Genomic DNA, 14,933 nt, shown 5'->3' with positions numbered 1-14,933 from the left:
AGAAGCTATAAAATACAAACAGTATAACCCATAAATCCAGGCTATACTATGATCTTTTGCATAGTTATGATGTATTGTGGATGCCATATATTATTGATCTGAACTCTGTGTTGAGGTTCAAGATATGTAATATTCACTTATCCTTCTCGGGCCATATTGGATAGTCCTCTCTTTCTCTGCTGGATGCATATGCCTAGATAAGACTGATCTGTAATTGGTGAATAAATTTATTACGGTCATTGACCAGAACCAATAAAAACATTAATAACAAACAGACAATCCCAAACACATGCATACATCCAGCAGTTGCTGAGAAATTGTATCACACAATCAGAGGCTGCAACTGATGGTTAAAAGATTACGGCAAGTTATAGCAATTGCACAGAATTTGGCCACTTTATTCGTAATATGTGGTATCTTATCGGAGAGAAGCAAAGAAATATAAAAACTGTCAGTCCTACCAGGATAATTATATAACATGGGAAAAATAAAGTCCCTGCGTAAATCCTGATAGAAAGAGCAATGTAGAAGTACATGGCCCACTGTTTCTACTTCCCCATTATTGCAGGGACAAAGTCGATCTTGGACTGGAATCTTCCATCCAAGAGCTTAGAGGGCAAAGCATCAAATCTCGCTAATGTAAAGGCTCTTTTATATTTAGGCAAGGTCATATTTGCCAAATAGGCACTGTGTACAAAGATCTTGTCCCTTAAGGGGCTGCATTGAGGTAGCGAACTTACATGCTCTTGCAGTACAGTATCCCAAATTCTTTGTTTAACTGCTGACTTGGCATTTGAATATCCTAAGGCTATTAAAGTATTGGGAGAAAATCCTAATAAAGATAATTCCTTACCCAAATGCTTTTTCCATTTCAATTGAAAGGGATCCAGCAATGACAGAGGGGCCAGCCCTACTGGTACAAATATCAGTTTTAGCCAAAAATTTATCATATACAATCTAGCGCAGGCTTCAATAGGGACTATCCCATCTTCTAACCGCAGCGCTGCATTGGAGACACAGTGAGGTATTAAAAATATTGCTCTCAAGAATTTGGTCTACAAAGTCTACATTAAAATTACCCTAAAAAATTCAGTCTAAAATTTAGAGGGTGCTGTGTTGTTGTTGTTTTTCTTTAAATCTTTTTGCACAAATACTTAGTGACTAAAATAACAGCTACTGTGAAGGTCATGTAGAAGAAAAGTACAGCAATGGTGTGAAAGATATGTTTAGTATTTGTTTCTGAAAATGAAAGGAATATTACATTTTTCTGCAGTCTCTTCCTCATGATCTATGTCCCCAGGCATTTCACAGAGTTAAGTACAAATAATTGCAGGGAGACCAAAATAATGTAGAGGTGTAAAGGAAAAATGATAATATGATTTCTAAAAGGCCATGACTGATCTTTATCTGAGTAATTTTAAAGGTTTATATTCCTGTTATCTCATGTGGGACATGCAGCATGTACTTATTATCAGTAATGGGACATGCAGTATGTACTTGAAATTCCCATGAATAATATGGAAAGGTAGGTATCCATTTACACGCATGGAAAGAAGTAACACTATGTATCCCTAAAGCCCTAATGTGGATGGTAATTTTTAAATCATTTACATCATATGTTAGCAGAAACAGAGCTACAATAAACTGATCTCTTACATACCTACTATATATTTACAGTGGAAGTGAAATTACTATTAGATGAAATGATTTCTTTAAAAATTAATTGCTGGTATAGATTTTTTTTCATAATATGGGAAGCAGGCTACATGAACTAATCCATTTTTCAGAAAATTCTGTTGCCTGACTTGCAACTATTTGGTTTTCTGATCCAAACCTGGCATTTTTGCAGGTTTGAATACTTAAACATGCATGTTGTTCCTTGTGTGCAGTAGGGCTGTGCACAGCACACACACACACAGACTTGCCTTGGGGGGCATCTTAGAGCCTTCAAAATGGCCCTGATTTGACTCGGGGTAATTCAGGAGGGTGTCTGGCTCACTTTGGCACCGAAGCAGAAGCGAGATTCCCCTCCCCAAGTGTGTTGGTATTGCGGGTTCCTGGGTGCTGGCCCCAAGGCCGACACCCAAGAAAGCTAGATGAAAGGCTGACTGGGAGTCCATTGGACTCCAAACTCCCCACTCCCAACACACACCTCACCCCTTTTATGGCCATAGCTGAGATGGTCATAGCTTTTTATTTATTTATTATATTTTTATACCGCCCAATAGCCGAAGCTCTCTGGGCAGTTCACAAAAATTAAAACCATAATAAAACAACCAACATATTAAAAGCACAAATACAAAATACCAGTATAAAAAGCACAACCAGGATAAAACCCCACAGCAAAATTGATATAAGATTAAAATACAGAGTTAGAACAGTAAAATTAAAATTTAAGTTAAAATTAAGTGTTAAAATACTGAGAGAATAAAAAGGTCTTCAGCTGGCGACGAAAGCAGTACAGTGTAGGCGCCAGGCGGACCTCTCTGGGGGGCTCATTCCACAACCGGGGTGCCACAGCGGAGAAAGCCCTCCTCCTAGTAGCCACCTGCCTCACTTCCTTGGCAGGGGCTCACGGAGAAGGGCTCCTGTAGATGATCTTAAGGTCCAGGCAGGTACATATGGGAGGAGGCGTTCCTTCAAATAACCTGGCCCCAAACCGTTTAGGGCTTTAAATGTCAATACCAGCACTTTGAATCGGGCCTGGACCTGGACTGGCAGCCAATGAAGCTGGAAAAAGACTGGCGTAATGTGATCTCGCCGGCCAGTCCTTGTTAGTAAACGGGCTGCCCTGTTTTGTACCAGCTGAAGCTTCCGGACTTTCAAAGGCAGCCCCACGTATAACGCATCGCAGTAATCCAAACGAGAGGTTATTAGAGCATGGATAACTGTAACTAGGCTATCTCTGTCCAGATAAGGGCGTAGTTGGTATATCAACCTAAGCTGATAAAAGGTGCTCTTTGCCACTGAGTTCACCTGTGCCTCAAGTGACAGTTCTGGATCCAAGAGCACCCCCAAACTACGGACCCGATCCTTTAAGGAGAGTGCAACCCCGTCCAGGACAGGGCAAACATCACCTCGCCGAACAGATGAACCACCCGCTAATAGCTGAGTATGCCTAGACCTTTTTTCAGTCTGTTTATTTCCCTGGGTGAGTAGGCCCTGTAAACCTATAATGATACCCGAAGTAATTTTGGTAATTTTTTCATTTTTTAAAATATAAAACAAATTTTCAAGTAGATAATATGAAATAACAAAAAAATGTAACCTGTACATGCAAACATTTTTAAAATCATTCTACGTTCTACAATATGTTGAATAACTTACGACTTATTTAGCTTATACAGATTTTCATTCTCAAGTAATGGTATCTCTCCAAAATGAAAGGTGATGCATCCATGGTTTCAACACAGAAGGGACTTTGTTTATATAAGTTATGAATGGGGACCAAATTTCCATAAATAAAGCTTGTTTTGACAACCCTCTAACTTGCCTGTCTTGGTACGTTAGTTTCTCTGCCAAAGCAACTTGCCATACTCTAGATAGCCAGCTGTGGATATTATAACCCATGGCATATTTCCAATGTTTAACAATTTCCAAGCTCAGTGCTACTGTTAGTAATAGAGTGAAATCTTTATGTAGCAATTGTTCATGTGGTCCAGAGAAAATGGACGGTAATGCTAAATTTGGATTTAATCTCAGGTATTGTAATGAAAACTAAATGCCAAAACACCTGCACATGGGAACATGTCCACCACATACGGAAGAATAAGCCCTACTTCTTAATCATCTCCCATCTTGCAGTGATAGGGTTCTGAAATTAGTTTTAACATTTACATTTCATAAAACATAATTGTTGAATTTTAAGACAATAGTGCTGAGTATCAAATTCACAAGTTAAGAACTTTTATACTGAGGCCATAGCTAGGCGGGGCGCCGGGGCAGTATCCTGGGGATCGCCCCAGGATCGTCCCTGTGCATTCACATGATGCACGATTGGATTGGAGTTCCACCCATGGAAGAGGAGGAAATTATTTTTGCCTATTTCCCTTTGCCTCTGCCCAAAATGTGCTCAGAGGCTTCAGGAACTCTCTGAAACAGGTTGGAGTGGGGGTGGTAAGAATCAGTGAATCCTTCCATGATCAGGAATCTCTGCTGAATCACAGTCCTTTTTATGAATGTAAGGGGCATTTGTGAGGAGCTATTCTGGATCCAACCCATTGAGGGCTTTTTAAAATTATCCCTTAATCAATCAGCATAATTCAAAAAGCTAAAAACAACAACATTCAGATAATATAAATTGTACCATTTACAAGCAAAGTTAAATTAGGATAGTTTGCTTGATAATCACCACTAATCAGCTGTAACTATTGAGATGGGTCCACCTATTTTTGTTGTTGTTGCTGTTTCAGAAGGATGGGATTTAAATACAGTACTGAGATATCACTGCGGAGTTTCAGCAAAGGATAAACACATCCCATACTCATCTGCAGCTTTCTCACGACTTTATACATAAGATTACTTAGGTCTGATCCTATTCAGGGAATAGCATTTCATTGGAGACTGAAGAAATTTATCACTTGCAAAACTAAGCTCTTCAGTGAGCTGTTATAGTTAATCATAATATAACAACAATATGAATGTCAGTTAAATCTGATTAGATGTGAGTAACTAATCATAATTTAGTTGAGTGGGGGTTTGCTTATGTTTTTCCCACAAGTTGTTTTATATGCTGAAGCTCAATTTTGGCAGTTTTCCAGTTGTGTATAATAATGGGGTCGGTGGCAGCTTGCAGCATCTCCAATTTTCTTTAATGACCAACAGTATCTCTTATGAATTTTCCTGACTGTTGAAAAGATCTGTGTTTGTTTTGGAAATTTTCCATCCCAGTCTTCCTTATAACAATAGTCCTACAAGATTATTCACTTCTCTGTGCTAAGATAGAACCCTCCGGTCAGGAGGGCAGGGCTCCTGCAACATTAACTGTTGTAATGAAGAGGGCATTTCATACAAATGACACCTGCTAAAATTCCCTTTTCTGTACAACTGTTAAAGATACAGGAGCCCTGTCCTCCTTTCCATATGGTCACCCTAGCCTAGAGAGGCAGAGGCCTCAGCTTCTGAGGCAGGGGGAGATGCCAAGTTACCACCTAGCCTCTTCATGAGAAGGACATGAGTTTTCATTTTCTATCTTTTTTCTTTAACATTACAGATGTACCAATACACATCCACATTGATTAAATCACAGCAGAAAATGGAATCTTGATGTGATATCATGACTGCATCAAGAGTCCTCTTTGGACTGTGTTATAATCAATGTGCATACTTAATGTTGCATACCCATAACCTGTAAGGAAAAAAAATGCAAAGTGAAAGTTCTAGCAAATTGTGTGCATGCCAATTCTAAAATAGGTTGAAGAAATTCTTCAAGTTTCATGTAGGATAAGGCTATCAGTGGCTACTAGTCATGATAGCTGTATGCTACCTCCAGTATTACAGACAACATGCCTCTATATACCAGTTGCTGGAGAACACAAGTGGGAGGGTGCTATTGCACTCATATCCTACTTGTGGACTTACCACAGGTTGAACAGAATGTCAGACTAGGTGGACACTTGATTCAGCATGGGTCTTGTGTGTTTTTGGAATAAAAAGAGGGAAATCCACTAATCTTTAGTTACTCTACACTGGATAAATGTCATTCATAGGCCATGTCTACACCAGCCCTGTATCCCGGGATCCTTAGGTGTAGAAAGGGCCACAGCCTGAGTTATTCAGAATATGCTGGTTTGATCTTGAAGCCAAGCTCTCATTGAATGAAAAGTATTTGATTCTGTGAAGCTTTAGACATCCTGTATGGTTTGGGGTGGAAACAGACAACCTACATTAATCCCAATGACTCCTTATACTTAATTTAACCAGCAAACCAGCTAATTAACAAGTGAGCATGTGGCATCCTTTTTCACACAGAAGGAACTGCCTCCAAATGCAATAACAGCTAACAAGTGGCCATGCTCCCTCAATTTCCGTATGTACTTCTTACAAAGGTCAGCCTCTCACAATCTGCGCATTTCTATTTTAGTGGATGCAGGAGGCTACCTGTGGTTTTCTATGAAATGTGACAGATTTTAGGTATTTTATTCCTTCAGAACTGTTGAATACCAATTACCTTATTGTTGTGATGATACACCTTTAAAAAGAGGTATGACGTTCTGAAATTGTATGTATTCTTTTAGATGCTTTAAAACGTGTGTATTTGAAGGACCAGAACCTATGTTACCACCTTTCTCATAACCCCAACCCAAGGCATCTCCTTGTGGCTGTATCTAATTCTGATGAGAGCAGGAACTGACCTTCTTTGTATGTTGTGGACGATTACACCCATGCAATGAAAATGTGTGCCTATGCAATGAAAGCTCCATGAAAACTTCCATCAAGGCAATTGTCTTTTTGCATAACGTTTTTAGTCCCATTGATTTCAATAGATGGGTTAAGCAGATGTTTGAATTGTTGCTATTAAAATCAATTGGGATTTAAAGTACTTTGCTTTTGCTGGATCACGCTTAGTGTCATTACATTGGCAGGCAGAAATATGGACAATTATGACTATAGATTATAGGTTCTTTTAGAATAACTTTTATCATCTGTAGGTTCTTTTAGCATAATTTGCAAAACCTTCCAGTTTAAAAAGTCTTTTAAGGGTCTGTTGAGACAAAGTCTTTATAGTTTTAGTGGATTGAAATGTTGTATATCTTTAGTTTTGCTGGAATGTTTTATTGTCTTTTAAAAGTGTTCTATGGTCTTTGTTGTTTTTTATTATGTTGGACGCCTCCTTGTGTTTTTAAAGGAGGCAAGATATAGATCCATAAATACAAATAAACAATAAGAAATTCTCATAATGGATAAAATACTTCAGTCATCCGTTGATCATTTAGATTACTGAATTTTGAGAGATGAAATGAGGATTAAAACCTTCCAACCCTTGTGAATTGAGAAATTAGCATGATTGATGACAGAATAAAAATATAAAATAAACAAAGTTGCTGATGACTTTTTAAAGTATTTTGAAACCATATCTTATAGATCTTAGAGAAATGTCAGTCTCGGGAGTTTTGAATGTCAAAAAGAAAAATAAATCATATCATATCATTTAGACTAAGGATATTTTTCAAGGCAGACAGGTGAAAAATGATGAGCAGCATATTTCTTTGTTATGGTTTCATATTTTTGTGGCATGATGAAGTGAAGTGTACTTGCTTTTCAGTCCCAAAGACTAAACCTGAACTAGAAAAAGCAAAAGTTAAGTACAAAATTTCAATTAAATGTCCTTTCGGAAAATACTTTAAGACATCTAAGTAATATTTGTTATATTTTGAGTGTTTCATTTTAACAGAATAATCAGATTAAAACCAGTGCTAATACAAATAATTAGTGAATATTTGGGGCCAAAACAGTACATGCACTGTCAATGTATCAGAGTTGTCAGAACACATACTACAGAAGATTATTTTAACCATATTTGACATGTTTAACATTCATAGTAAAGAATATACAGAATAAGCCAGTGTGCTGGTACATGCTTGTTTGATCACTCCCTCTTGGGTTCTCCTACAAAACAGACAAGGCAGGCTCTATTGTTAGGCAGAGTGAGGCAGTAGCCTCAGGCAGCAGATGCTGGGAGACAGCAGCAAAGTGTTGAAAGAGAGAACTTTATGCCAAACAGAAGTGTATATTGGGAGAACACCAGGAGTAGGAGGAGTGTGGAAAGACCATCTCATTTGGGATGGATGATGGCAGGTCATTCACATGGCTGCGGCAGACCACAAGTGGGGATATTGTCAGTAGTACTGAAAGTATGGTACAACCAACCAAGAAATACGGAACCTACACTTATGCCTACTATACAGCTCTCTCTCCCTGTAAGAAAAAGGCAATTCATTGACTGGGTTCACACAACATGATAACCCACACTCAAGATTGAGTATGGGTTGAGTGTGAGTTATTGTTGAAACATGGGTTGTCGTGTTGTTTGAAGCCAGCCATGATAACACACCATGATTTGTTAACCATCATAGTTCACAACCCAACAGCAAACCATGGGTTCTCTCCATATGTTGTTTATGATTAACAAACCATGATTTGTTAGCATGGGTAACAAATTCACACAACACAAAAAAACATGTTTCAACCATAACCCATGGTGCAACCACAGTCCTCACTCAACCCATACTCAACCCTGAGTAGTTACTGTGTTGTGTGAACCCAATCAGAAGATTGTATTCAAAGTTGGTCCTTGTTAGAATAGACCCATTGCCTATAGTTCTGTGATGAGCTATGTTGTACTGAGGGCATTGCCATCTCCCTAGCAAGGCAATAAGGGTGCCTTTTTCACACTAGCCTTCATATGTAACTTGTAATGGGTTTTTCCCCTTCTAATAACATTGTGGGAATGTGGAGTGTGGGAAATAACAAGGCGGACACAAGATTGGGATTTAAACAGGGCCACATTTATTAATAGATCAGCAGAAAGGGAAAACCTAAGTGGGCATCTTCTCTAATACGCCCTCATGCCATGGTTTTATTGGGCAAGACATTCACAGCCTGAGAGTGGCGCCTCAATGTTTGCCATCTCCCAGGCTTCCCCTTTTGGGGTAGGGAGGCCTTCTGTGTCAACCACCCCTCGGGGCTCCGAGTTGGTGAGAAAGGTTGGCCTCAAAGGTAACCCTTATTATTGCCAGCTGTGCCACAGGACTGGGAGCTGGGGTGCCTCAGGAATTACCGATCACCACAACGGTGCCCCTGAATGTTCACTGACCCTTACCCACTCAAGATGCCCGGGCATACCAGCCTACCATCAAATGTGACCAAATTATTAACAACACCAAATCAATCTAATTATTTCTCCCCGCCTGTCTTACAGTGTGAAACAGGCAAAAAAAAAAAAACCTCATAACCAATGAAAAATTCATAACCAATTATGAGCAAAAAACTCCTACTTGGCCCCTTAAAGGACAACCAGCAAGCCCACACTGCCTACAGGGAGGGAGGGAGGGAGCTGCATTTCCAAAAGGAGGAAGAGGGGAGGGGCAAGAGCAAATTTATATGCTCGGATTCCCCCTCCCCACTCCTTTGCACCACTGGGAGGCTACGTATGGCTTGCCTCCCCGCCTCTTCTCCCATCCCCACCCACAATGGGCATGGAAGTAAGCATTTGTGGCCTGAAATCCAAATTATTGGCATCTACTTCTTTATTTCCTTACCACTGCAAGTTTTGGGAACTTTTCAGTGAATGTAAGAAGGAAGCAAATCAAGCAAAGGTCCCATTATGTTTGTAAGTCTGTAAGTAATATAACATTGGAGCCCCAGGCCACCTTTTTCTAATGAGTTCCTAATCCATTGGTTTAACTCTTGCTCTTTACCTTCTCTTTCCCCCCTTTCTTTCCAATTGATCCTGTGTTGAATCTTTTTGCAGCAAATGTGTGGAATTTTAAGTAGTAGCATATTAGATATGTATTTCACAGGAGGGACTCACTTCTATTTTGACAGATTAGTTTTGACCTGCATGGAAAATGTCCAGGTCATGAAACAGACTTACATTTCTTGAATTTTGGTGGATATTATCTAGAGTGTATATATTCCTTACTATGAATGTTAAATTTCTCTGGAGAAACTTTTACTGGTGTTGAGTGTCCCATTCGTATTAAAGCTTAAATGTTGACTCTCCATTTGTGAATTAAATATGAGCATTTGTTTGCTTTGACAAATGTTCCATTTTATACCCACATCTTCGGACCCCTTCTCCTTTGAATAATTCACTTACACCAGGAATGAGCAACTTGTGCCCTCCAGATGCTTTGACCTATAATTCCCATGATCCCTCACAATGTTGGCTAAGACTGATAGGAGTTATAGGTCTGAAACAACTATAACATTAACTTCAGAAACAATTCGAATCAAGGCAATATCACACATTACTCAAAAAGTACTAATTTCTATTTTCAAAACCAGCCAGGGTTAGTTTTTTTTTTATGGGAATTGACCAGTTTCCTGCATGTCTTTTTCCTTTGTAGTGGGGTGGGGTGGGGTGAGAAGGCATTTGGAAAAAGAACTGTGGAACTACCCATAACATGTAGTTTGGCCCTCAGTTATCCTAAATAACAAAGTAAATTGCATCATGGAATATTGCTTTGCTGGTTCCCTTTGCTAAGAATGAAATGTGTTTTCTTCTGATTACTAAGGAAAGTGAATGAAATAACTAATAGAAAGCCCAGAACTATTTCCCTGCTATCTGTCCATCAGCGCCAGCATGAGCTATATAAATGGGATCAGGTGGAAGAAGGCAATAAGTCATATGTGACAGAATTCTTTTTTTAGTTGTTTCTAAATGACAATTTGTGTCTTCACCCAACCTGTCAGTAATGCCAGCCACAGGCCCTTGAGTTGTGAATTTTAATCAGTGTTTTCATTTCTTGGTGCCCTGTCTGGCAGAGTCTATGCGGTCTTTAAGGGATTTATTGGGCCTGAAGAGGACTGCACTTGCTGTGGGTGAAAACAGGCATGTCACAGTTGCTTCACTGCTTTCTTTGCTGCAGGAAAGATGCAATCAATCTTTTAAAATACAGGAGACTAAAACTCTGGGCAAAATGTCTTTTCTTTTCCTACCAGCATCAAATATTTACCCCTTATCTATCCATTAAATATTCTAGCTTTTAAGAGTTTTAGAAACTATTTCAGTTTCTGTAGAGATCAAGCATTACTTACTGAGCTAAATGAGGCCTTGATTCCACTGGACCATTCGGTCCTCTGTTTGTAGGGATATAGCACTATGAAAGCGGTATATGTTATGTGTCATGGGCCCCAACAGTTGTCAGTGCACTTCAATACCACTATAAAGCAGTAGTGTGGCTCCTGCCTCTTATATACTGCTTTCATACCACTTTCATAGTGCTATATCCTGGTTGGTGTAGATCTGGCCTAAGACTCAAACGCTTACTGAAGAGGAAACACTGCCTCACCATTTAGATTGGGCTTTATTTAGGTAGATGCCTCTGTGGGTCAATGTTAAAGAGAGAGAAAATGTGAGCAATAGTAAAGACAACATGGGACACATCTACACCAAGCAGGATATTCCACGGTGAAAGCGGTATATAAAAGGCAGGAGCCACACTACTGCTTTATAGCGGTATTGAAGAGCACTGACAACTGTTGGGGCACATTGAGACTTCCCATATTCCACTTTCATACCACTATATCCTGCTTGGTGTGGCTCCTGCCTTTTATATACTGCTTTCATAGTGCTATATCCTGCCTGGTGTAGATGAGCCCACAGAGAGCAGAAAAGGAGGTCCTATAAACAAGGACTCATGAGATGAATTCAAGTGTAGCAACACAGTGGTGAGGGCATTACCAAACCTGCCCACTCAAGACAACTGTTAAAGGGAATGTGTAAGAACCATTTGAGTGCTCTAGGCCTGGAGAAGGAACAACTTGCAGGTGGGGAAGCAAAGGTATCAGGGGATAGTTGCACAATTTGTTGTTGGTTCTCTATCCGTTTCCCTACAAATGGGGCTTTCCTCCAAGGTAATACTTTCCAGTATAATGGAAGGGAAAGTATTTTCTTCCTTTATTAACTAAAAGACTGTCCTGATGTTAGTCTCATTTTCTGTATTCAACAAATTAATCTGTATGGATCATCTTACAGGACTGTACTCATGGCATATCCCTCCCTTTACTCAGAATCTTACCTCTAAAATGGAAATCCAATGGGAATTGGCTATGGTTAGCAGGGATCTCCCTATAGAGCACAAATTTCTGAAGCAATATCCTGTTTACATATGAACTGCTTTCTCCCTTTGATAGAGAAAGTTCATATCAATATTAACTTTTTCTATCAATCAAGCTGGAGAGGAACTATATCAAGTCTCAATCACTACTAGAGATTGCCAGAGAACGACAGCAGTGAGAGCAGACCCTTAAGTCTCCCGGGCTGTTTCTGAGATGGGTTTCAAAGAGTCAGATTTAATTCATCTCCCTCTAAATGAAGGAAGAGCCCTTCTTTATCATTTGTAGAGGGGAGTTTTTAGTGTCATTAAAATAATCCTCTATATGGCATCTCCCTCAGGATGCTGTGGCTTACTTGTTTTCCAGTTAAATAAATTTCACATTTTGCATCCTATCCATCTTACTCTTTGTGTATTTGTCATATACATGAACCAGTTTATGCTCTCAAAGTGCCAAACTAAGGGTCCTTCCACAAGTGATGGATGGTAGGCATAGATAGACATGTCCTTCATGAATTTGTCTAATCCATTTTTAAAGTCATCTAAGCTGGTGGCCATTACCATAAGTGAATTCCAGAAGTTATCTTTATATGGCATGAGGAAGTCCTTTGTTTTGTCTGTCCTGAATTTACTGCCAAACAATGTTGTTCTTTTTGTGTGTTCTAAGTAGAATGAGAAAAGAGTGTTACTATTATTATGGCATACAACATGTTCTCTCTGGGTACATCTACACCAGCCCTATGTCCCGGGATCGTCCTGGGATCGTTCCTGCACATCCAAATGCCACACAGGAAATCCCAGGAGCAGGCAGGGATGATCCCTCCATTTTCCTGGGATAACCCTTACATGTAGAAAGGGCCTAAGTCTACACTCACACCATTCCTAATTTTATAAACCACCACCCACCTCATTACTGAATTGTGCAATTTCTAAGCTAAAATGTCCAACATTTTAAACCCTTTTTTCTACTACTACTACTACTCATCAGCTGATCGGTAGGGTGTGCACAGGTGTAACTGTGGGATGTGATAGGAAACTGTCTCATGCATGCCTGTCATTGACAGTCACAGCCAGTTAGGTCTATACACTCAGAATCTGCTTCTGCCTTTGTATAGCACCAGCTGAATCAGAACAAATTAAAGTTGGGCTGGTGAAGCAATGCTCCCCTTTGCATAAACCATGCAAATTCTTCCTCAGGCGTGTTGTTCAATGTGTTTTAAAATAGGATTTGCACCCATTTATTTGTTTCAGAAATGCTGTATAATTTGCTGGATCCTTGAAGGTGATTTGTTATAAGGTACATTCCAACCATCCAATAAGGAACCTGATATTTGCAATAGGTTATTCAAATGTGACCTACAATAAAATATTTGTGGTTAACAAAAATGTTGCACTGTGGAACGTTCCTTATCAGGGTTTCAAGAAGCCAGCTATGCCCCCACTAAGATACTCCATTCCACTTCTTCCTCCTCCGTTTCCATTCCTCCCAAACAGACATTCAGCAGCTTCACAGCATAATATTTGAGAAATCATGGGTTTGGGACTTCTCAACATGTACAGTCTTCATCCAAGCAGAACATCAGATCATTTCAGTATGAAGAGTGCATGGAGACAAAAGTGATTTATGTTAGATCCATTCACAAACTTACCTTCCATATAGATATTAGTATTACTATAATAATCATAATAATCATACAGTGCAATCCCATATCTGTCTACTCAAAAGTAAGTGCCATTGAGTTCACTGATGCTTACTCCCAGGTATGTCTGCCTAGGATTTTCAGCCTTAATGGACTGAGCTGTAGATAACAAATTGTTTGGTATTAAGATGAAAACACATAATTAACTTCTTTTGAATGCTGCAGTACATTTGAATAATCAATATTACATTAGAACATTTCTTTTCTGAAAAATCAAATTCCCATAAAAAACCTCTATAGTAATGTTAATAAAACAGATGGCGCCTTAATTTTTTATTACTAAAGCCTAAAATTATATGGCTATCAACTAAAACAAACACAGTGACAATTTCCCATAAACATTATCATACATAACACACTCACACCCAACAGAAGGTGGAAAACAAAACTGACACAGTGCATGGTTATATATTTTAAATAGGTCAGTATCAGGTTATGTGCATCTTAGCCTCTTGTCCTGACTGGCAATAATACAATTCTCTGTTGATTTGTAAAGACCAGTGCACAGATGCAGTTAATTGTACTTATGCAACAATTAGTATCTGTCAGTAATGCATACTGTATAACACTCACCGGTTTTGAACACAGCCAGTCCCTTTGCCCCTTCATTCTTTGTTGTTCTGTTTATTGTGCCCGGTTAATGTGCTCCTGTGCCACAATAATCTCTAGCTAAATGGTAATTGCTCTATTGACAGCATTACTGTACATTTTTGACACATCATTATTCATACTTAACCACTTGACCTGGAATAAATGTTAAAGCAATTACCACTGAGAGCTTTTCTATGAGAAAATTGAGGCAAAGTTTAGAGATAATCAAAATGCAAAGCCGATCATGATAGCAATTGGAAAAATGGCAAATCCTATTAAACAGATTTTTATTAGCCAAGTTGATGCCAGTAGATATTATCTGGCAATTTAGTCTTATTAAAAAGAAAATAAAGCATCTAATTGTTTACTATCCTGGAACTTATTCCAGCTTGCAATTTGCAACTGAAATTAGGTTTTATGTGGCTCATCTATTTTGTCACATTGAAATATGAAAATTATTTGGTACAATGAACATCTGCTCAATTCTCCTGTCTTAGAGGCAAACCTCTCCACAAGCATTTCTGTTTGTTGGGGGACTACAGGTATATTTATATAGAGTTATATTATGCAACAAGTATTTTTGAATCATCTTGTCTGAAGACAAATCTGCATTTCAGAATATGTAATATTTGTTCTGGACATTTTTGCTAGTGCTAAAGGAGCTTATCTTTTTTTAAAAAAAACCTTACTGGTAAATCACACAGAGAGACATACACACACACACACACACACACCACATGCATGGGGGTGGGGGCACTGGGGGAGAAAATATATGCTCACATTTCTGAGGCCAGTATTCCCTTGTCAACAAGTCCATTTTAAAACGGCAGCAAACTTTCCTTTTTTTAGGGAGCTACAAATC

Source organism: Elgaria multicarinata, chromosome 10 (genome assembly GCF_023053635.1).
Source record: "Elgaria multicarinata webbii isolate HBS135686 ecotype San Diego chromosome 10, rElgMul1.1.pri, whole genome shotgun sequence".
Lineage (NCBI taxonomy): Eukaryota > Metazoa > Chordata > Lepidosauria > Squamata > Anguidae > Elgaria > Elgaria multicarinata.
Note: the sequence above shows the minus strand (reverse complement) of the source record.